At 35.7% G+C, this 25404-nt stretch overlaps 1 protein-coding gene across 1 annotated transcript in view; it reads left to right on the top strand.

The window, feature by feature from the left end:
• PRKN (parkin RBR E3 ubiquitin protein ligase) overlaps positions 1 to 25404 on the top strand; it is a 671877-nt gene that overhangs the window by 123137 nt on the left and 523336 nt on the right. The window lies entirely within an intron of this gene.

The following is a 25404-nucleotide window of genomic DNA, read 5'->3' as shown; positions in this document are numbered from 1 at the left end:
TTTGTTTATCCTGTGTGTGCATTTGGCAGTTCACTCCGGTAGCCAGGGTTTAGCATAAGATCACACATTTAAGACATTTGGGAAGCTTGGGGAAACCTACTGGCCTTTCAACAGAATGCAAATACTGATTTAATGAAATTGCCATCCTTCTCTAGTGGTATCAAAGAGCTGCACATACAACCTGTAGTAGTGCAGGTGATGGCATAAAAGAACCCTCATATGCAGAACTATTCAGATTAATTTGTAATCATATTTCAGACATACTAAGAATGGCTTCTAAGCCTGGGTACAGAAGGTCGCTACTCTATTGATGACCTATCACTGTTTCTCCTTGGGTATTGTATTTGTTGCTTTGCAAAGGACTGTAGGGAGTTCCAGCACACAAAGGAAGGTGTAGAAATGTGAATTGCTGTCAGTCTCCAGTGCATCGGCTGTGAATAGTGTTGATGCATACCTGCAGTGCACTCCACATACATGTGAAAACATATATATAAAATTGTAAGAATAAAAAACAATCATGTGAATTGTAGAAGTTGTCAGTTGCCAGTTGCTAGATTGGAGTGTCTGTGTTGTTCTGTCAGAAGCTTCTGAACCACTTTGCTTTTCCTGGCAGTCTACAGGTGTTGTTATTACTGCCATTTTGTGTCAGCATGAAACACAGATTTTCAGCCCAGTTTGACACTTGCAACCAAGTTTGTTGTTGGCTACAATATACAGTCTGTTGCCAGGGTAAATTAAAAATTGTGTTCCGGATATACAGACCTCTTGATGATGTAATTTCCTTGCTTTCTCATAATTATCATGTCTAGTCAGGACTTCCTATTATTTAGTAAACTGGATCTAGATTCATTGCTTTGACTCTTGATTTCTAAATCAGATAGGAAATTCAAAAGCTATTTCAGATGGTACAATTCATACTTCTGTGTTTAGGGATCTTAACTATTGCAATGATTAATATCATCAGTATGTATCAACTACACTTTTATTCTTGGTATTTAAATGCATTCTACTTTGCTGCTTTGTTTCCTTTTTTTTTTTTCTGTTAATTGTGCATATTTATTTATCTTGGAAATTTCTCAACACAAGAAGAAGAGTTGCATATTTGAGGTGTTTGAGTTCCTGTGGTAAGCTGTCTGGGTTTTTTGCAAAAGCTAAAAAAATTTGTGTGCTAGTGAAATACTAACCGCTGGCATTTATGTTGCATCTGTAGTTTCAGAATTAACATCACATATGAGTAAATTAATTAATGATTGTTTTCTAGATCTGTGGATTTGGATGCAAAATAAGAAAAATTCTACTCAGCTGATGCTTTAAAGTTATTCATTTTGCAATAGCATAGATTTCCTGGTAAAACAATTTTGTCCTTCCATTTTTTGTAAATTACTTTTGAACTTATTTGCCCAAAGTATTGTGGAAGAATCTAGGGGTCAGGAAAAAGAATTGATGGTATTACAGATAATGAGATTATAGAGGATATGAGAAAAGCTACAGTAATTGCAGGAGTATGGGGCAGGGATATAGGAAATAGTCCAGGACAGCAAACTTTATTGGTTTCACAGCCCACAGAACAACTAGATTTGGCTTGACAGCTACCTTCCAATATCAGGCAGCTGATACAAAGCATAACTGAGAATTTGAAAGCTGTGTTTGTTTTCCTGTTTGGAGAGAAGGAAAAATCTTTTCTGGTAGCTGAGACTTGTAAAAAATAAATGAAGCTGTAATGGACAGATGTTAAAGAGAAATTATTATAAGAATGAAAGTGCCAAGTTGAGATCTTAAATAAGTAATTTGATATCAACAACAACAGTAAAAAAAAAAGTAGGAGGGATAGAAGTGAAATATGTGTGGAGACATTTAATTTGGTACCACAGATAAGTGTTTTGTCCTTGAAAAAAGAAAGGAAGATTAAACACTGATTCCACTGTGCACAGGGGAGATCAGTATCTAAGCTGGTGACAAAGGGACAAGTAGTGAAATTAGAGCCATGGTAAGCAAAGATTGGTAATGACTAGATGAAGAATGAGACCTGCAAATTTGAATCTCATAAGAAGGAATTAGAGCAATAAGCTGATTCCTAAAACCCTAGCAAACCATGTCACTTAAAAATGCTAAACATTCCGAAGAATGATGAACACCTTGCTGAGTACAGTTCACTTTGGAATGAGTAGAAGTAATTAATTAATATAGACCCAAAAATAGGAATTCTTTCAAAAGATTGTCATGAATATGAAAATATAGTGGAAAGATCTTCCTTTAGCAATCATAAGATGGAAAGAAGAACAGAACCATAGCAAAGTCACCAACAGAATAAACAGGAGGTAGCTGCATACCAGGGACCTTGAAGTGTTCTAACAGGGGGCTACTGCTTACAGTATTGTCATTGCCTCAGAGAATGGTAAAATTAATTAACACAGCTTCTGGTAGCAGAGTCTGTAGTATGTATTGACAAACAATTTTGCTCAATGCAAGCAATTTGAAACTTACTACTGATAATAGCAGTAGTATTTTTAGTACAGACTTCCTCTTTCTTGGAGAGCTCAAACTCCCTTGTGTGAAAGAGCGCTTTGCAAACAGTTTTCAGGAGAGATTCTCTGCCTTGCAGAGCTTATAGTGTAAATGAATAAAGCAGACAAATGATGTGCTGGGAATCAGTAGCTTAGCTTGTCCTCAGTCAGTAGCAAAACAGGGATAGAATTAATTCTTGTTTTCCGATTCTGTACCATTTCTTTTTGACAGTGTTTCCTCTATAAGGTAAAGCTAGAAAATACTGTTCTTTGAAACAGACTAAGCATGTGGTAAGCAGCAGGACATATTAGCTTTGTGCTAACAGCTGTGCTCCCCTGAGACAACTTCTGAATCACTGTTAGCTTGCATTTGACTGCAGCATAGGCTTGAAGCTTGGAGCATAGGTTTCATGTGAATTTGACTTTGACTGCATCCATCCACACAGGTGTTTGCCTAAAATAATTTACACATACATTCAAGAAACAAAGAAGCATGACTAGAAGTTATTGTTAAATATTATGAGCTCATAAACATAACGAAAACGAGTAAAAAGGAATGGTACAACTGCAGTAGCAACATAGATGATCGTCTATGCAGAGGAGGGAAAGGAGAAGTGATAGGGGAGAAATGGTGCTGTCTTTTAGCAGGAGCAGGTACTTGAACAATGAAATATTGTATTTCATCCAAGAAGGACCTTGTGTACATAGTTGTATGGCAACTTTCTTGCTCTCTAAGCACAGCCCAGTGCAACAGAGCTTCCAGCAGTTCTTAAAATGCCTTGTTTCATTTTACTGAGGGTTTAAAGAAGAAACCAGGGGACACGGAGCAAAATGCGTCCCTAACCAGGAAATAAACCCCCATGTTTAATTATAAAGTACTGAATGCTAAGATTAGGTTGGGTCTTTACTTACTGCCTTGTGCTAGTGTTATATATAGGATACCAAATCACTCACAGAAACAACTTTGATACTCAGCAGTTTTGTGGGTTACAGAAATTGTTGAACCAACATTTGCATACTGAAATGCTGCTTGTAGAGAATTGCCCATAGACATACTGACAGAATCAATCATCATATGTGAAATTCAAAGAGAAAAAATAATTTTATGCGTTTGCATGTTTAAATCAGTATTTTTGGTCAATGTTTGATTGATCTGTGGGTGGTTTTTTTTCTTGTAAAGCTGGAAGAGATTTGTATTGTACTTCTTCAAAACAGGAAAAGCTAGCTGAGTTGTACTTAGGTATAATGTAGTATCAAAGAAATCTAGAGATGCTACATCTGTGTTGCCAGGTAATGTGGACTTGGCTAAATGAGAGGATGGCATACTGCTCACCCATTCTTTTGATGGTTGCAGACTCACAGTGACGACAGAGATGTGCTGAATAAATGTTCCCAAGACTTAGGTTGGGCCTCCTGGTGTTACATGCCCACAATGCCTGTGGAAAGTACCACAGAGCCTTATTTACTGTGATCTTAATTCAGGGCTAGCTCGGGTCTCCAGATATTCCATATTTTCTGTATTCCATACTTCCCAAAGTATTTTTGGTATTTCAACATTCTGAAGAATGTTGAAGAACTCCCTGCTAATTATAGTTCACTTTGGAATGAGTAGAAGCAATTAATTAATATAGACCCCAAACCAGGAATTCTTTCAAAAGGTTGTCATGAGTACAGAAGAATAGTGGAAAGATCTTCCTGTAAAAGTGTGGAGAATTAAAAAAGAGGATACATTGCATATTAATTGCTCTGGCAGATCAAGAACTAAATGCATTTATAAATGAGACCTTCAAGCCTAGAAACACAATTCCATTCTGCTTTTAAATGCATTTGTGTTTTGTTCTTTTTATGCTAAGTTTTTCCTGGAATTAGAAGACTATGAGAAATATTTAACTATATCTAAATGAGGGGTAAATTATCTTCAAGTAGCTTGAAAATGTCAAAACGTGAATGGGCCATTTGTGATGGGGACTACAAATTCTAATATGGCCTTGAAATCTTCTGGGTCCTTCTTGATTCTTCTGATATTTCTTAATGTATTTTTGTTGGCCTGCTGATGATTGCTTAAATAGACAGAGTTTTCTTTGCAAACTTTCTTCAGTGTGCACTCAGTACAAATGTGGTCTTAATTTCTAGATGTATCTGGGTTTTGGTACCCAGATGAATTCTCTGTTGTCTGCTGAGTCTGGTTCAAGGGTTCCTGAAATAGGGGGGCTGGTGCCAGTGTTCTTATAGAAGCCTTACTGAGTCAAAATACTTCTGTGTGACCTGTGCTGCTCTTTTAGGTTAATTTCCAAATTTCTAAGTATGAGTTTAGTTTGTGTTCCCCTTTGCTGACAGTTTCAGTAAGTTGTGAATCTATTGAATTAATTTTTATTTCATGGATGGTTGTTATTTCTTTATGTGCGAACATGTTCAGGCAACAGATGAATTTTACCTAAAATTCTTTTCTCTTAGTCAGTCAAAATTCCCTGTATTGAGGCCATTAAATGAATTTTGCGAAATCCATTTTTGAAAGAGCAGTTGCTTTCTGTGGGTCTGATAGAGAAACTGCAATACTCTTTCCATGAAATACAGTATGCTGATAAGAAAGTCCTCTGGCAAAACATTCTAGTTCTTTTCAGGACATATATAGCATTTCAGAAGAAAATTATATTGAAATTTCCCCCAATATTAGATGTGCCTTTTGTTTTCCACCTACACACTTGCATTAGGCAGACACTTGTTGAATATTTTCCCCTTGTCATGAGTATAACTCAATTCATATGTTTACAATGATGTCTATTTTATCGTTTGGATCCATCTTCACATTTCAGGAGAGAAAATGTGTAAGCAAAAACTTAAAAAAACTGTAGTTGTTAAAATGGTGGCAGTGAGTAATAACTTTTATGAGTCTCTAAATCATGACAGTATGAGAAAGGTCAGCCCACATCTTTCATTCATCACCGTTCTAAATTGCTTTGGTGAAAAAATGTTTAGCATACAGAACATCATTACCAAAACCTGTAGTTGAATAAGCAGAAGGTCAGGATAGTAGGGATATTTTCTACCTTCTTCCTTCTTTTCCCTCAAAGGAAAAACATGGTATTCATTCTTCTATTAGACTACATTACTAAGAAAGTATTGATAGAGACTATGTACTTTATAATTCATAATTGAAATAGAATAATTTGCAAATATTTGTATTGTCTCAAAAAAAGAAGGAAAATTAGGATTTGATTAACATTTTATGTAGAGAAATTACTAGATTAAGAAATGGGAAATTGGGACAGAGTGTCTTTGAAGTCTTTGTTAACATTGAAAATGTTGCCTCAATAAAATAAAATTGTAAATGAAGAATGGAATGTGTTGGAAATTTTTTTAATACCGGTAGCATACCAAATATCTCTCCTCAATAGACAGGTGGGATGTAGTTTCTTGCCATTATTTCTTTGCTTTTGTTTTAATTCTACTTATTTAAATATTTACATCTCCGATTCTCTGAAATGTTTTCCGTAATATATTTATAATTTTAATTATCAAAATCACACAGCTATTTAATAAACCATTCTCATTTTCCATGTTTTCTTTTTCAAGCATTTTCATTAATTGTAGTTGAAAATGTTGGAGGGAAACTTGAATGCTTCATATCTGGTTACAGTTTTCATCACAGATGAAAACTCCTTACTCTAGGGAATGCAGAATTATTCCTGAGAGGCATGACTTTTATGTGTCATGGGAGAAAAAATGAAAAAAAAGAGAGTTGCATTATGACAGCAAAGGCCCCATGAAAGTAAATAAAATTGGTCATCCCAAAGAAAATAACACCAATACAGGCTCAAAGAGAAAGAAGAAATTATTTTAGGAGTTATTGAAGCAGAAGTACGTGTGTAATTTCTTATGTGTCCTTGGAGCAACACTCAATACATTTACAATTCCTAGAAGCTTTCTTATGCACTCTAAAAGCCTGTTGAAGCAATGAAAGTGTTTAAAAAAAAATCTGTAATAAGGAATACAGTAGAGCAATGCAATTGTCTTCTCATTTAGACTAAATAAAGAAGTAAAAGTATACCTGCTCCTCAAATGAATCATTTTCCTCATATACAGACCAGGTTCTTATTTCATTTTTTTCAGGGAAAACACTGGTTCCTTTGATTTTATGAAAATTTTGCCACTGACTTCCCATGAATCAGCATTCTCGCTCTCATTTTCTCTTCCTCTCATTTTCCCTCTCACTTATTATTCTCTCCCTCTTCCTCTGTCTCCCTTTTTCTCTTACAAATACACAAAATCCTTACTGTCCTGGGGAAACTTCTCAGCTAGTGTGAAATTATATACCTTCCATCCATAGAGGTTATGGGTGTGATTCCCATTCCTGTGGAGTCCAGTTTTTAGTGCTGTTCCTGAATGAATTGATCAGTGTGTTTGTCACTCGTATTGCTTTTCTTATTATTAGTTTCCCACAGTTCAAGCCACTTCTTCTGCTTCCATTACTGTTTTCCCCAGTCAATTCCAGGACTTTAAATCCTGTTCCCGTCCAACATCTGTTGCCCATTAAACCACCTTAGGAAACTTTGTCTTTTCTTACCCAGCCTAAGAAATAATGGGGAGAGAATGGCAAAACAAAGTTGCCTTGTGGATCTACTCTATCTGCCAATGAGTAGAAATTTCCTTCTAACCATGGTTTCTGTTTTTTATTGGGTGATATGCTACTGTATCATTTGGTGACCTCCTTGTTTCCTGATTTCCTTGTATGAAACCAAGATATCTATATGTGATAATATATAAAGGGTCATCACCTTATTTTAGGTAATTTTGAAAAGGTGTGTAAATGTTGGCAGATTTTGGTTGATGAAGTTACACTTCTCATGAAGAGACATTAAAAAAAACCTCAGTTTCTAGTTTTATGGTAGAATTAATAAAAAAAAAGAGATACCAATAATGAAACATCTTTAAACTGCAAAAACATTTCTAATACAGTTTTTCCCTATTAACTATTTGACATAAAACAGTACGATGGAAGCATATAAAAGTTTTATTGTCATATATTTGGTATGCATGATATACCAGAGCTCTGACTTCATGATTTGTTTCTTTTGCAGCTCATCCCAAATTATCCTATAAAATATTTTTATTGTACTACCTTGCCATCTTTAACATAGCAATCTATTCATTTGTATCTTCCATAGTATGCAGCAAATTGTGTCTACAAAACAAATAAATGTATGCAAATATGTTTAAGGAAAGAAAATAGTAGCTGCTCACCTCTTTAACCAATACCATATAACCTTTATTCCTGCCTTATTTTCATTACCCTAGATGGTAGGTTTGGGTCTTTGTTTACTATTTATCTTGCAGCAGTGTGTTTATTACTACAATTTAAGCACATCTAATTTAAAGTGTCGGAGCTTCAGGAAAGGAAGAAACAATACAATTTTAAAGCATGTTAATGTTTCTACTGTCGGAATCTTATAGCAAAAATGTCTCTAAGACCATAAATGGCTATAAATAAGTTAAAGTGACCAGTTGAATATATATCATTAGAAACATTCTTCATGAAAATGTCCTTTCTTCCTTATAAATAGTGAAAACTTCAGTGCCTTTCTTCTGAATGTATTAAGATGTTTAGCTTTATAATACTAGTGTAATTTTTGTTTCTGGTCACTAAGTAATAGTGGAAACTTCTGTTAGTTTTCTAAAAATAATTTTATCTTTTTTTTTGTGCTATGACGAAGTGAGGAAGTGGTACAATAACACAGCACAGTAACAAGGGGAAGAAAGGATACTTGAACAAATACATGCCATGCTGAGTATCAGAAGTCTGGAAGAATTGTGTGAATTTCAGATTAAAAGGTTTCAGATAGACCTGGATGGTTTGACAAAGAAGATTATGCTTATTCATATGATATTTACTAAATGTGGTGGTGATTAGATGAGCAGTCAAAGAAACAATATTATATGGCAGGGCTCATGAAGTATCAGAGCTTGTCCTACTAGGCAGGAAAGCAAGAGATAAAGATGAAGGGTGAGATATACTAGAGATGACTACAAAAACATAGAAACCCAAGGAATTGAATTGCAAAAATATATTAATTGACAGCAACCACGGGTAAGCCCATATCTAAAGCAAAACATAACAAAACCAAACAGTAAATTTTCAATTTGTTAATATTATTTGCACTGTAAGGCTATTTGTGGACGATATAAAGAAGTGCATTTATGGTCTGACACCTAAAATAGTAGAGATGAACATGTTTTCACTTTTAAGGGGTGTGGTTACATTACAGAAATCAGCCTTAGGTGGTAGGCCCGTTCAGTGGGTCATCAGAATCAAGTGATTCTTTAAGCCTATCATCAGCCAAGATTAAACACTTTTCCCTTGCAAAATCATAATATTTTTTAAAATTAAAAAGACTAGATATTTATTCAGTAAATTTTTAAAAAATTAAACTAAAAATCGAAATTGAAGAGCAGTAATCCATTCAGTTCTATTGTCTGGGAAACCAATTTACAAAATAGTCCAGCTCATTCACCTGAGCTATGCAGTGAATGCATACTTACAACAATAAGTTGAAACAAAATATTAAACTTGCTCAGCATACTTAATATTTATTACCTTTTTTTTTTAAGGCAGATGCTAGGAATTGGTATCCTATAATCCATCAAGGCAACTGAAGAATTATGTAGTGCTGAAGTGCATGCAATTCTGAATAGGTTATAGGAAACAAGATTTGGGGAGATTTGAACTGGTAGCCGTTGATTTGGTGGGATATATTTTCAACCAGAAATGTTGGCCATATAAGCACTATTCAGCCAAGTAAGCTTTTAGCCTTATTATGAATTAGAGCTATGAGTTCTGATTTCAGAAGAGTGAAGAAACTGGATGCAGTAGCACGTAACAGTATTAGTACTTACACTATATGCTTGCTATGATTTGTGCACTTGCTTTTCAGAGGACCATTCTGTAAATGCCATCCTTTATCACTGCAGAAGTAATAAAAACAGCATCCCCAGAAGTGTTCATTTCCGATGGAATTCATTGCTGATCTCATCTATTTAAGTGAATGCAAATTAAAGCTCTCTCTCCTGTTTCTCTGAAGGATTGATGCATTTCTGACTTGTGAGCAATGCTGAGTGTCAGTCTCCAGAAAACGAATGGAGGAAGATTGACATAGAATGGGTTCATGCCTGAAGTAGCCACAGGATTTAATCTCCTTGCATCTCTGGGTGTATGTGTGTCAGCCATAAAGCAATCTTTGAATTACTTATCTCCTGACATAATTCAAATCTCTCAGAAATGTTATTTTCCTATTAAAAAGAAGGATTGGCTATGTAAGGCCACAGTGGGCTATAGAAAATATTGAAAAAATTGCTATCAATAAATAAATGAAATATAGAACTGGAGAGAGAGTTAATTTTGTTCACATTTATGGAAACTTCCATATGTTCTGTTGTTTCACTGCATTAGAGACATGCTACTTCCATTGTAATGTAATTTAGTGTGATGTATTGTGTATTTAGACTTAAAACTAAAAATTGAATTTTTCTAGCAGCAGAGAACAGTAACAGCCCTGCAGGATGTACACCAGCTCACTAGTTAGGCCACTACCTGCCGCTTTAAAGTTGCACTTTACTGGAGGCTATTAGTCAACACCAGGGTTTTTAGTGCTGCTTACATAAAAGAAGTTGCATTAGAGTCCAAAAAAAAAAAAAAAAAAGTAGTATTTGAGAGGGAAATAACCTTTCCTAAAGTGAGAGAAGGGTAAGGTTTGCTTTGAGGGCTTGTTTTGACATTGCCCACTTTGAAATCTTTTTGTGGTATGTTCGTTTGGTCCCTTTTGAAATTGTCAACATGCCAGTGCCTTCTTAAAAGATGTATACCGGGGATAGCATGAGAGGCCCTGTTGCTGAAGAATTGAATGTCATATCCTGACTTCATTACACTACGGGAAGGAGGCTGAAATATACTTTTTAATGTCCGTATAACTCAGTAATCCTCATAGTTCTGTAACTTTATGTTCTTTTGAAGAAGACTGCTTCCCTTTTATTGAGGAAAATGTTATTTAAAGACAACATTACTTATTTGGCAATGGAAGCTTCCTGCAAGGGTCATAAAAAACTTTTGGCATTCACTTGTAGTTCTGATAGAAATGTTTTTATACTAATTATTTTTTAACCATTTTTCATTGTATTAGTAATTTATATCCATGTGATTGGATGTTATTGGAATGTATTAATTAATTTGCAGCCACTCATTCTGGAATGTGGACTGCTGATTTTGAGCTGAAAGAGGTGCTGCAACCTGCTGTTAAGAATCCAAGTGACTTAGAGTGTGACCTCCCAATATTGCAGCTTTTGAATTTAATTCTACTCCTTTGTAGACTGTGTGAGAGATCTTTTTCAGTTCTTCTTGTGTAGTCACAGTATACTGGCTGTGTAAGAAGTACTCTTCCTACACACCCTGCTTTATTCACTTCTTATTAAAACCTTTTGTTTGTTGTTTCGTTGTTTTCAATTGAGTTTGCTGTAGTCAAGATTTTCTCCAGTGCAGAGTTCAGGTTGATGATCTCAGGTCTCACAGACCAGCTTTTTGCAGACTTACTTCCTATCCTGGGGCTGAAAATGTATGATTCAGACTTGCAATCCTTTTTATCAAACTTCCATTAAAACTTCTGGGCTTTGATGTTTTTTGTTAGTCCTATGCTTTACATCTTCTTCAAGTTATTCGCTTTAAGGTAAGAAAGGTCAAATGCTGAACTTAAAGTAATGTTTGCATTTTGAACTGAGTGTAGAAGAACCGTGCTGCTACATTCTTCACTCCTGCCTAGAGCAGTGTTCCTTTCAGTTCACTGGGAAGATGTGCAATTTGTTATGCAATATGTGGCTGGATAATACATAAACCTTACTCCCAGTTAATTTTCAGCTGTTGGTTTGGAAACAACAGAACTGGAATGCAAAGGCATATGTTAATGATGAACATGTATTGGGATGCCCATAAGGCGACCCTGCCTTGGCAGTGGACTTGGACTAGATCCTCAAAGGTTCCTTCCAACCCTAATTGTAATTGCTTCAAATTGGTTTTATATAAAACAACAAAGCAAAGATTTTTCTTGCCATTGAAAAAAAAAAATTCCCCATTTTCGTTACTTTCAGAATTCAAACTTACATTTGGATTGTCATAGTTTGTAATTGATTCTACCTAACTCCAGTCTGTATTTCCTGTCTGCCTTAACCCATGAACACAGAAGATTTCCACAGATGAATAACCATGGGTTTGTTACTTGTACAATAAGAAATCTCTCTGAAAAGATCTTATTACAAAGTGATGCAGAAAAATACAGTGACGTGGTCTTGTATGATAATGATTTCATTGCAACTGCAGATTGGTTACAGTTTCACATAACTATTAAATGTGGTAGCCCTTTATATTTTCCTTTGGAGGATGCCATGCTTTCAGAATTATGTATGTGTGTGTCCAGACAGTATATGTCATTTTCTGAGCTTTTTCGTGTGTAATTCATTTGTGGTTTGAGTTTTAGGAAAATGTATCAAATCTCATAATCATACGCAGATTTTATGTCCTATATAGCCTGCATGTGTTGAATATACAGTGTGTGTATATATATACATGTACACATATGACCTTCTAGTCTTTCTAGCTCCCAGTAGAAATTTAGCCCTCAAGCCACTGTTTCCTTTGCCCTGTTGTAGGTATTTGGAAGATTTAGGAGGGAACTTTCATTGCAAGTTATTAATATTTACTGGTGATGTTATTCACAGTAAGTATATATCATAACTGCATCCCGTATGTATTTTTCAGATTTTGAATAATTTGGGGATATACATCAGGGTTGATAAAATGCTTTCCAAAATGGTTAAACATGTGGTTCAAGTAGGACATTTCCTATTATTATTATTCGTTAAATATTCTGGTTCTTAAGGCTTTATATATATTACAGATTCTGAGAGTAGAAAGCTTAGTTGTTTCAAGTTCTTTTCATGCTTCAGAAACTAATGGTATTCAAATTCTAGGTGAACAGAAAAAACCTGAAGCCATTAGGTAGGAGTTGCATTGCTTTAAATTGGAAGCAATCATTTCCCCATCCTTTCATTTTATGCTAGTTTTCAATTGCTAACAGTTTTCAAGAGGAGAAGACATGGAATCAAGCTGTAGAATATAATACCCTGGCTTTTTCTAGGGATTGCCATGTAACTGAGCACTAAATGAACACAATCTCTGTATTTTCCAGGCATAATTAATCTGGGAACAGCTATATTTGTTCAAATATTTCTTTGAAATATGGTTTTAACAAAAAAGAGCAACTATTCAGAAGAAGTGTATTCAGACAGAGAATTATTTAGGCATATCTGGAATTAAGACTGCTCAACACCTGAGATACAAGGCAGCTCATGCTTCTGTCATACCAAAAAAGCAGCAGAAAGTCATCATGGCACAGTGGCTTTCCATTCTCTGGGAAGCCTCAGAACCTCTAAGAGATACATCCTATGGAGATAGTTGTTGCTAGATGTGCAGAGGGAAGAAACCTCAAAGCATACCCCATTTACCCCATTTTTTTTGGTAGATGGTTGTCTTGCAATGTGAGGTAATAGCTGACAGTAGTATATTTTCCCGCCTAACTACAACCATAAAATTAAAAATAAATTTTAATTTAATGAACTTTAAATAGCTTTAAATAGAATTGAGCTGGAAAAAATGTGTACTTATTTATCTTGAAAGTCCTTTTTTTCCCCCAAATAAGACTCCAATTAATTGACAGCTTCTGGATGTAAAAAATGTCATTTTAGCCAATTTCAGTGTATTATAGGCGAATACTATTTTAGCATGTTTTGCTACAAATTTCTTATGCATAAGAACCAAGACTTGGTCAATGCTGGGAAAAGACTAGTTCAGAAAACAGTGAAATTTATCAGATATAAATGAGATTGGTATGCCTCTGCAAACAAACAAATACATAATTTGTTGCTGCATGTTTGTTGCTAAGTCTTTCATAAACTAATGAACATCAGCTAAATTGCTGGCCTGTCACTTGTTTTATAATCCAACCACCCTCCATGCAAAGACACACTTCAGTTGCTCGTACTACTTTCTGTCTTCATTTTCAGCATGTGATGTATTACTGTTCACTTAGTTACTAGTTCATTGAACTTATTAATTTCAAACAAATATTGTCTCACCTTCATCTTGGCAGAATATGTACATAATTTACACTATTTATTTTACTTCTGCCTGTGTTGGAAGTGTTGGGTGACTTTTTTCGCAATTCATAAACACGAGGAAATATGAAGAACACACAGACTTTAGGAAGCCTTTGAAGGGCCTATTAAATCATCAGGATAACTGCAACAGCTATAGTAATATTGTGTTCTGTTGCAGAATACATACAATAGGTTTTATCTGGATGCTATCTTTTCAGATAAAGGTGTGTCATCCCTTGTGAAACCTTTGCTATTTCTCTTCAGGTTAGATAACAGGGACCTTCATGTCAAAATACTGAAGTGTCTTTTTGGAAACAGCTAAAAAGTCCTGATTATTCTTTCTGAAAATATTCAGGTTTTTTTTAATAAATATCTCACAGTCACTGAACACATCTGGCATTTTTCCATTGGATATTTTTCTGCAGAAAGCAAAAAAATGTAATATTTTTTAAATTCTGGTGCCATACTTGGGCTGTTAAGTATGTAAGAAAAAGAAATATATACTTAGATATTAATTTATATTTGGATATGATTGAAAGTCAATGGAATTTAATAGGTGGCATACCTACTGTTGCCATATGCTACATGGATAGTCCTCTTCCATTATAAAGAAATGTTGTTTTGTTTGTTTGTCTCACTTTTGAGATGGTTGAAACACAACTGTAACACCTTAATTTAAAAAAAAAAAATCATGTGGGAACTTGACTTGCTATTAGCATATTTGGTAGATTTTTTTTTTCTGAATAGAGAGAGTCTCAGGCAGTATTATCAAAATATGAATCATAAAGCAAGCTACCAAAGCTCAGGATCTGGGGGAAAGACCAAACTAAGCCTTGAGTTTAAAGTGAGGTGGAGGATGGAAAATAGTTGAAATTCGTGCTCCTTCCTGTGGTCCTGTTCAATCTCTTTTTCTTTGTTAAATCCAGGGAAAAAAAGAAAAAAAAAAAGAAATCCAGTGCTGCAACATTTCTTGAGAGAATCATAGTAGTTATCTGCTTACTTCAGAAACTTCTGGGGCATATAGTGATCACTCTTAAAATTTGCTTTCTAATTAAAAATAAATAATGAATTATTTTATTTTTATATTTATTAATGGAAAGCATTTTCTTTATCTAATATTAAAGTCTAACTTCCAAAGTGACTTCTCTTCTGAGCTTGTTCTCTTTTCAATCAATAGAAGAAAGACAGCAATCAAAATAAATATTCTTCAGACTTCAATCCCTAGGCCCAGCAAAATAAAACATGAGTTACAATTTTAGTAAACTTACAAGTGCTCTTGTTCTTTTAAGTAGATAGGTAAAGGCAAGAGTTAAATATAGATTGAGATTATTTATTGTAACTATACTGGAGACTCTGACACACTTAAACAGAGTTTGCTCTTAAAAATTCCTGCACTGAGCTCTGGTCTCTGGAGCTCATGTTGCCTCTTTTTTGTGTGCTCCCATTCCCCAGGCTTGCCTTGGCAGACAGTTTCATCCTCTGCCATCTCTCTTTCCCCCTTTAACCTGGTCAACCAAAGCTGTTCTTATGCCCTCGCTGTTCCAGTCCCTGCAGTTCTTAGATATCTGCCAAATATTTTACCAGTTTTACCATGTCATGATGAATGTGTTTATGTTATGTAATAATGAAATTGCTTACTTTTTTTGATTCAGCATAAACTATCCCTCATTAGACAATCATTAGAAAGTCACATAGTTTTTTTTTAGTTTAAGTGCTAAATGTCTTTCTGTAACAGTGTTGGCTATTGTTTGTATGGCGTAATGTGGTTATTCATCTGTGATTTCTAAAAGAAGGCATTAACACTGATTGGTATCAATTATTTCTTCGTTATTAGCAAATGTCAGGGAATAGAAATGTATTCCTTAATGTTTCTCACTAAAACATTCTAATCCATGCAAAAACACTATTATACAAAGCATTTACAACTTCCAAATCTATTTTAAGCTAAACATCTTTTGACGATATATGTGGTTATTTTCATAATTTGTTTCCATACCATGCAGGATTCTGGCGTTACACATGGAACTCTCCATTTCAGAAGACATGTGCTATCACTCAGGCTGGCACACACTTAGGTGTCTTGCTGATTTCAAGGACTAGCACTCCTTGTTTACAGTGTGACTCCAATTTGCAGTGGATGTCACTTGGCATCTTCACATGTTGAGAGTATAGAGCAGCATCCTGCTTTTTCCAGGGTAGTTAGGACTCTCTCAGTGAACAAACAGCTTAATGATGTCTACAGCTACCAGCTGGGTATGGATGTTAGGTGAGAGGATAAAGGCAACTGTGTCCTATACCTGAGGTACTACAGTTATGAGGTTCAGGAATGCTGCCAATGGATAAACTTCAGCTGCAGAAAGAGCAGATGAAGAAACAGCCACTGGAAAATTGCCAGCCTTCTTTCCAAACTATTCTATTTGATTTGTCCCGTGTTTTGGATTTGTGCTAAACACGGGGTTAGTAATATTGAGATGTTTTTGTTATTGCTGAGCAGGTCTTACACAGAGCCAAGGCCTCCTCTGCTTTTCTGCCACACTGATGAGGAAGTCGGGGGTGCATGGGAGTGTGGGAGGAGACACAGCCAGAATAGGTGACCCAAATTGGCCAAAGGGATATTCCAGACCATATGGCATCATGGCAAAACAGGGGGGAGAAGAAGGAGGAATTGAGGGACATTTAGAGTGATGGTATTTGACTTCCAAGTAGCCATTGCATATGATGAGGCCCTGTTCTCCTGGAAAACATGTTTATTGGACATACTCATACAAGGACCTGCCGGTGAAGCAGGTTCTCATGAGAAAGATTCTTGGAAGGAGGCAGGGAATGAGATAGCTGATAGGTTCTGTGTAAGCCCTGCTCAGCAATAATAAAAAAAAAATCTCTATATTATTAACACTGTGTTTTGCACAAATCCAAAACACAGGACAACTCAAATTGGAATGGTCTGGAAAGTAGGCTGGCAATTTTCCAGCTGTATCTAGATACCTTATATACATGGAGAATTTATTATTTTTTAAGGCTAAGATCTATTAAGGACTTGATTGGAGGCTTCTCTTCTGTGCATTTCTTCCCTGCCTTCATAATAGAAGAGCCAGTTCTGCTGTGGCACGTTAATCTAATCCTTCCATTGTTCATGTACCATCTGTTTGAATCTATGGTCGTGGCCTCCAGCAGGATGGGAGGAGAAAGCCTTTGCTCCTAAGTGATCTCTCAAATACTTCCTGCTCTGGTGCCTTCTCTGTTTTGTTTTTTAGCACAGTGTTCCTGCTCTCCTTTAGAGCCCCAGAGTGTTATTTGAATTTCACCTATGTTTGGAAATTAACTACCAGTTTATTTGTTTTCCTAAGATGTTATTTAAGGTACTAGAAAAGCTCTCTTTTCATTCATTAACAGAAGAATCCCTTCTGGAAGCCTTCTGTTCACATCTTTAATTCAAGAAGTACTTTATCCGTGGGTGATAGTTTCCTGTCTCAGTGTTCTAAAAAATAGTTGTAGAGCTACAGATTGTTCTGTTTGTGGCTACCATACCTCTTTGTGTGTGGTGTTTTAGCGGAAGGGGGATTATTTTTTTTCAGAGAAGCATTTTCCCTAGAGCTGGAGAGCTGGTATCTTTACACTCAAGGAAGTGTAAAGCAGAGAAAAGTTGCAGCATACCCTGTTCTTTTATTTCAGTGAAAACTGAACACAGAGGGCAGACCCAGCAAGGTTATAAGAAAGGTTTAACCTGGAAGGTTAAAGGAAAGTATGTACAGAGTAAATAAAAATGCAATAAAAAGAATACACACGCGCACACACACTATAAGTGATAAACCAACCTTCCTTAATTCTTTTCACGCTGGAAAAAAAGTGTGACCTTAAACCACTTCACCTTAAAGGTAACCCAGTTCTTTTCATGTTTGAATTTCACATTTAACTAAGTAGGGTTTTCTTGTCTGTGGTGGATTTCTTTAAGAGAAGGGAGCTTGAAATTATGGAGTCTGTTATTCTCAGGGAGTGGTTTTTCATTCAAATGAGCAGCATCAAAGTATTTAATATTTTAAATTATATTTTATTATTAATATGACTGGAATAATTTCAGCATCCAAAGTAAATCAGTTGTGATTTCTAGAGAAAGAATGAACAGGTCAAAAAGACTCTTTCCTGTTGGGAAAAAAGTATCAATGTGTCTTGAGCAGCTTCCAAGGGAAACCCAATTCTATCAGAAATAAAAAATCTCAATACAATCCCAAGTATTTATTCTTTGCAGGTCATCTCTGTGTAGCAGAAGAAAAGGAAATGGGATTTTTTTTTCCATGTCAAAAGTATATGTTCATACAGCTATAAAGTATGAAATCTTAGAGTAGTTCAGGAGAAAAAGAAAAGATTTGCTTATGAGGTATTCTTATTTTCATCAATAAGATATTTTGATATATGTGCTGGATCAATGACAGCTGCCCAATTGAGAACTTGTTTTCAGGTATGAAAATAAGATTAGGTTGTTTCTATTTTTACAGTGCTACAAATGCATTCAAAAAGAATGTAAAAAGAAAATCCAGTAATGATTTCTTACTCTCCCAGAACTGAATTTTGCACATGAAATCATTGACTTCACTCTGGATGGGTCAGTTTTGAGACATTCTTATACTAGTAAATGTAAAATAGTCTTTTTTATTGGGCTGTTGCGTGAAAAGAAATTTAAAAATTGGAGTAAGTTGTCACTGCTAGGATGCTGCAAGTGGATCTGCAAGAACATGGAGCTATATTTTAAGATTCCATGTGAAGCTGGTCTCACAAGAGCCACAGACCTTTGCAAGAATAATTGCAAGACCTTACAGGTCTTTTCAGTCAGCTGAAATTACATGTTAAATGAAATTGCTAGGGGTTTTTTTGTTTGTTTGGTTTGTTTTTGGTTTTTGGGTTTGTTTTTTTTTTTTAGGTGCCGATTGCTTTTGAGCTCTTCTTTAACTCTGGTCTCCAAGTTTATGTATTACAGCTTCTTTCCCTTACCTTTCCTTGGACCACTGGTGCTTCTTACTTTACCCTTTTCCAGTGAGCACCTATTTGATGTTGATTTACATTTTCTGTATAAATGTTTGTTGCATTGTCATGTGTAGGGTCCTAAATCACTTATTCATACATGGAACTTTGAAAGAAAACATTTTCTCTGTTTGATCATGTCTGAAGTGGTTTCTGGCTGGCTTGCTCCAGGAAGGGCAAAGGAAAGGCTTTTTAAGCATAAAACAGATTCTTGCATCTAAATCATGGGAATAAGGCAATAATGAAATCTTTTGCTCTCTGAAGCAGTATTTTTTGGACTCCCTTATACCGTGGCCTGTGCAAGATTGAGGGAGATCATGATGTGTGGGTTCCTTGTGTTCATCTAGAGGTTTGGCTTTTTAAAATTTTATTTTTCTGTTTCAGACTGTTAGTGCTTTTAGAAGAGTTAGCTGCAGTTTGTAAATTCTTATAAATCAGACTAAGACTGCTATTGAAAAACTGAACTTTAGTGTTAGGGAAGATGTTTAGAAGAAGTTTTTCAAAACATATATGAATTTTTTAATTTTATTTTTTTTAGAACACAGTTTGTCGTTTGTATTTTTTAAATTACTATCGGCATTTGTTATTCCAGTGAATTACTTTGGGCTTGTAAGGCAGGAAAGTATTTTTTACTCTGTCTAGGGGTTGAGAATTACAAGAGCCTCAGAAATCACTGTTCCTGATTATTGGCTTCACCTGCTGTTCTCTGTGTGAAGACAATAAAGGCAGGTCCATTCCAGAACCGTAAAGGTTGTAGAAAGCAATACAGTTCCCAAGAATCACACCACCTGATCCCGCCAAATGAAGATATTTCTGTAACAACGTGTGCAATATGGTTACAATATTGCTCTTGCCTTACTAGAGTTCTTTTCAGCCTCTGTCTGCATTAGCTGTGGTTTTTGCCTTCTGTACTTCACCAAGATCTTACAAGTCCAAGTGCTGATGAAAATGATCCTTGTCAGGCTGTGTGCAGGACGTGTTTTAGGATTGTCCAGCCAGAACCGTGCTCCTGCTGCAGACAAGGCAATGATGCCCATAGCCTCTTCTGGCCCAGTTGTGTAAGCTTGGGAACAGACCCACTGAATCAAATGGTGAATGCTCTGCACATTTGTTTTGAGCTTTTAATGTGTAGCAATCTTCAGCTGAAACATCTGCTATAATGAACTTGACATTTCCACTAATCACTGCATCAGTTCACTTAATGTCCTGCATTAAATTTGCTTCCAATAGAGCTATCCTTTTTCAAAGAGAAGAGTGTGAATTTCGCTACTTGTGTCTCCAGAACTAGTGAAATACCCAGCCTTCTAACTGTGTGGCTGATAGCTGGTGTTGAGGCTGGGCACTGGGAAATAGAAAGGGAAGCAACAGGCCTGGCTGAGAGGAAATATTCCAGATTTGGTGCTGATAAGACAAATTTGTGAATCCAGGGAGCAGCAGTGTGTGGAAGCAATTAATGAAGACTGAATCCAGTCTCCAGTGCTTCAGATTGATTTTTTTTTTTTTTAATGAGGCTTAGAAGGTGGGACAATTAATTTTAAAAATAAGTGGAATGACTGTGACATAAGACTTTCCATATAATTTGATTCTATTTCTAGTAAAAAAAGCCAGCTATTTGTTTAGAAATTCCTGGTGTCTTTGTAGGTACTGTTAGAAAACTTCCTTCAGAGCAGCTAGCCAGAAAAAAAAGAAACAAACAATTCCATTTTATGAGAAACAAAGAACTGATATAATCGTGATTATATCTTTATCTGCCTACTTGATAGGTAGATAATAAATATCAAAATATTTATTCTTAATCAAGTTAATTGTTTGTAGCAGAACCTATGAGATTAAAAGTATCCACTGCCAGAGAAAAGAAGGTATCTTAGTTAATGAGTTCTGTTCTATGTCTTTAGGGAAATATTTGGATTCAGCACTGTATTCAACTGAACAGTGAGGATTTGTTTCCAAATGAGAGCCTTTTTATATGTTTTTTCATGATTTTTATAATATGGTAGTGCAGTTAATAACAACATGATGCATCACAGCAAGAAGTGATGGGACAAAGGGAGCTACCCCTTTTATTTGACAGCAATTATATGGCTTTGAGTTCAGAGGAGATTTGTAAATTGGGGAAAACATTGGACTCACCTCTGTGCAAAAACAAGCAAATAGTGTGTTGAAAACTATTTAATCTGAAATAACTAAATTTAGCCTGGATTGTTTTTAGCCATAACTGATTTTTGCTAATAAAAGCATGAAAATGTGAACTAAATATAGCCCTAATTTTCCAGATGACTGACTATGCCATAGGGCTGGACATTAGTGCATCTCTTGGATCACTTTCTGGTTCTTCTTCAGTTACATCTTTTATGTACAGATATTTTTGTAAAACCCTATTGCATCTTAGAAAGACACTCAATCACTTTTTACAAAAGGACAGATATTTTCCCTTTTTAGATTATGCTAAACTTTAAGAATAATCAGCACATTTTAGTGCATATCAGTTTTCTGTTTTAGTCTTCATTATCTTTCTTATGCAGCAGTTTCTTATTGGAAGGGTTAAGGTCAGAAGTAATAATGTTGTAAGTTTGTGAAATTTTTTGAAATATCTAAATTATGATAATGGCTTTGTGTTTGCAAAGTATTTCAACCATGTAGATATTAACACCTCCAGCTATTTTTATTAATCCCATTGATGCTGGTCATATATAAATAATTCATCCCCTTCTTGCTGCATTATTCCTTCAAATCTGTGTGTTTTTATATAATTCAAATTTTATTCAGGTTTGTGTCAAAATAATGTAAGTTTTTTTGCAAAGTCAAGCACCTGAAGGTTGAAAATGGCATTTTTATTGCTCTTGGTACAATGTTAATTCAGCTCCTTTCTGCATTAAGCCGGTGGGCTGAATGATGTCCCATGAAAAAACAGTATCCAATGAGTTAATTAAAATTAAACCACAATGCGTAGACATGTGCAGCAAGGAGAGAATTAATTTTACACTTTCAACTCAATAAGTCTGGCATTTCCCAGCTCTCAAGTGCTTGACTTTGCAACCTCGGTGTGCTTGTGAAGTTTTCTGTTGCAGACAATTCCTAATTTCCTTTAAGAAAGCTGTGATGGGCTGGGCTACTGAAAACCTCTTGCCTGACAGTGTCACTCAGGATGCTGGAGACTTGAATTCTTAAACTAAACAGCTGCTCCCCCCTGAGCTACCAGACTCTCCATGTATTAGTATGTATGCTGCTAATGCCGAAGGGGGAGAGAGTCTATTGATACAGATTTCTTATTGACTAATCAGACTCTAGTCTAGTTTCCAGAGGTATGGATTTCGGTGTGTTGGAGAGCTGGACTAAGTGCTGAGTTATCATCAGCTGAAAATGGGATCATCTAACTGGCAGGCTTAATTAGGTTGTATCTCCACTTAGATAATACGTGGCAGGAATATTTTTAATGCAAAAGCCAATAAATGCAAAACACAGAAGTCAAATTCTGTCCATCAGTATAAAGGGAGCTTACAGATAGTTTTAGGCACCGAATGAAGAAACACACTGTACCCAGCTGAATGAAAAAATAGATATGTAAAAAATGCATAGTGACACTAGGATTTGGATGCATAGTCAGTTCTTGCCAAAATTCATTTGAGTTTCATGTTCCTTCTGAAATTTGGCACCTAATCTGAAAAAATCATTTTCTACTTGCGTACTATGAATTTAATGATTCTTTTCTTTTTCATAAGCTTCATCATGTCAAGAAGGGTCAATTGCTGGCTTATAAGTTAGGGAAAGTAGCAAAGGACAAAATTTCTGTCAGCATAATGAACAAGTCAGTAGTGTTTCTCTTCCTTGGTCATTTAGTATTATTATGGTTACTCTTTTCTGAGGTCTAAAATGATACATTAAGTTGGAGGCACCAGAAATTGTGTCACTGAGGGAAAGTATGAGTTCTGTGTGGGTATTAACAGTCTAGACATTTATATTTGTATAAAAAATGGAGACATTTCTTTTTTTCTTAGAGGAAAATAGAAAAATGTTTGCTTCATGAACACTGGTGAAACATATTGGAGTTGTTGCATTATCTAGAGATGTAAGGAGGCTGATGGTTAAAAAATATTTTGAAATAAGTATCTCTGTTATAATTTTCCTTTACAAATCCTCATACTGCCTTCACTTGGCCCCATATTTTCTTCTGAATTGTCTTTTTAATTCTGTTCTCATTCTGTGGTTTCTTTTAGCCCATAACTAACCCACAGAATGATGGGTCAATAGACATGCACTGAGGCTTACTCTGCTTTTAAGAAGTTGCAGGGATAGCTGTGTAGGTTAAGAAGTGAATAAAAGTACAAATGATTCTGTAGTGCTGGTAAAATCTTGATGCAGTCATGGGTCTTGGGTAGAGGAGAAAATCTTACTTTAATGGGATTTCATTCAAAGAATTGTTTTAATGCTCTATCATTAGGAGTATTTTCACCAGAATAAGACACTGCTGGGTATTTACTATAATGCTGTAAAGAATTACTTATCAATGTTGACAAAGACAAAATTGTCTCTTCTATTTACTTGAGGTCTGAACAACAGACTTTTGACAGAAACTCCAAACATTCAAAAGTAAATGTGAGAAAACTCTCCTCTTTTTACAGTAGAAATTCCACAAAGCTGTTTCCATCTGCATGCAAACCTATCATTAAACACTCTTTCCTCTAACTGGGATGCACTCTTTCCAATGTGGGCTTCTCCAAAATTAGTTTTGTTTAAAATGTGCCACAATATTTTCTTGTTTTCTTTTTGTCTTGGTAATTCAAAGTGAGGTAGATTTTGCTGGTATTATTAAGTGTAAGAGGATCCAAAGCAGGGCCTGAATCTGAACCTTTCTTTATACTTGACTGAGCTGTGGAAAGGATCATGAACTGGTACATTAAGACTTCAGGTATCGATTGTGAAGTGCCCCAGCACAGAGGCAGCTGGCTGGGACCTGCACCCAAGCACAGACTCTGATTCAGGGGTTCTGTGAGATCCTGGGCTTCCAGGATGGACTGTGGATGGATCTCACACTAGAAATGTCATTCGTGGCTGAAGAAACCCTTCCTTACAAACAAATCATCAAAACTAGTATGATTCTACAGTTAACTTAACAAATTAACATCTTCTGATGAAATGCATAGCTGAAAAATGCCTGGGCAGCCCTGTGTAGATCCTGTTTTCTTGTTTGTTATGTTCTAGTTTTGCAACTTATATTGTCCTACATGTATTCTTTAACCAGCCTAAGCATTTAATGAAGCTGATGATATTATTTGCTTTAGGCTTATATATATATATATAAATAAAAGACAATAGATCTTGCCTTTCTTTCCATCTTTCAAAAAATAGTAATTAATTTACAGCAGCATCAGAAGCCACTGTGAATTTGGATCCTGAAATGGAAAACTGAGATTAAAAATGTGTACTATAACTGTGTATTTTTGTTTTTATTTTCTTCCAGTGATTTTCATTATAAATTAATTAGATTTTTTCTGTTTAAGAGCACATTTGCAATTTAATTTTTTTAGCTATCAAGCATTAAACACTTGATTAGCTTAAACTAAGAGGATTCAAGAAAACATTCTTCATCCATGATTTTCAGCTTCAAGTAAGATATAATAGAATAAAATAGATGTTAATTAAATACCTCTGGTGCTGTCTTAGGTTATGCAGGAAGAAAATTAGAAGGGCCAAAACCCAAGTAGGACTTAATCTGGCTTCTGCATGAAAGACAATAAGAATGTTTCTATAAATACATCAGCAACAAAAGGAGGCTGAAGGCATCCATAACAAAGGATGAGGAAAAGGATGAGGTACTTAAGGCCTTTGCCTCAGTCTTCTAAGATCACTTGTTCTCAGGGTACTCAGTCCCCTGAGCTGTGAGATGGAAATGGGCACAAAACGCAGCCCCCAGTAATATGAGGGGAAATGGGCAGTGGCTGGCTTGCACCCCTTGATGCCCACAAGTTTATAGAGCCAGATGGGATCCACCCAAGTGCCTGGGAGACCTGACAGAAGCATTTATTGAGCCACTTTCAGTCATTTACCAGTGGACCTGGCTAACAGAGGAAGTCACAGTTCACTGGAAGTTAGAAAATGTGACATGAAGGAATGAAAAAATGTGTCTTGCAAAATTTTATACCCCTGAAATTTTGGGACATAGAGATATAAAACTATGAATAGGAAAAGAAAGAAAAACAAAAAACCAAAAATAATTCTATTCAAAATGCAGTAATTACAACTCAGGCAAAGATTAAGAAGTTCCAATTCTCATAGCAGTACACAGCAGTTATACTTCAAAGCAACAGAATCCTAGAGGCTCCTGAGCCTCACATCAGTAACCTGAGTTGGAAGTGAGGCGTATAGAAAAGACTCTTTGGGCTCCAAAGTAGTTTATGAGCTCTGCTGAATCTATACCAGCATTTGTGGTATACCACCATTTCTCCCAGAGAAAATCAGTGTTATAGACCTATTCCTTAAAAGGTACATGTGTGGATGATGCAGGGCTGGTATGTTTTGCTGTCTGCTGTTATCTGGGCAGTGGACAGTCTTTCTATCAGTGTTCATAAACTTTAATTAGCTTTCTGTGTTTCCTTAGTTTGAACAAATTTAAGGGTATGCTTGTTTAACTGTCTCTCAATATAAGATTGATAGAGCAGGGGCTGATCAGGAAATGCGCTTCCTGGGAAGGGCA

Source organism: Sturnus vulgaris, chromosome 3, assembly GCF_052056855.1.
Source record: "Sturnus vulgaris isolate bStuVul1 chromosome 3, bStuVul1.hap1, whole genome shotgun sequence".
Taxonomy (NCBI): domain Eukaryota; kingdom Metazoa; phylum Chordata; class Aves; order Passeriformes; family Sturnidae; genus Sturnus; species Sturnus vulgaris.
Note: the sequence above shows the minus strand (reverse complement) of the source record. Positions and strands in the feature narration are given on the sequence as shown.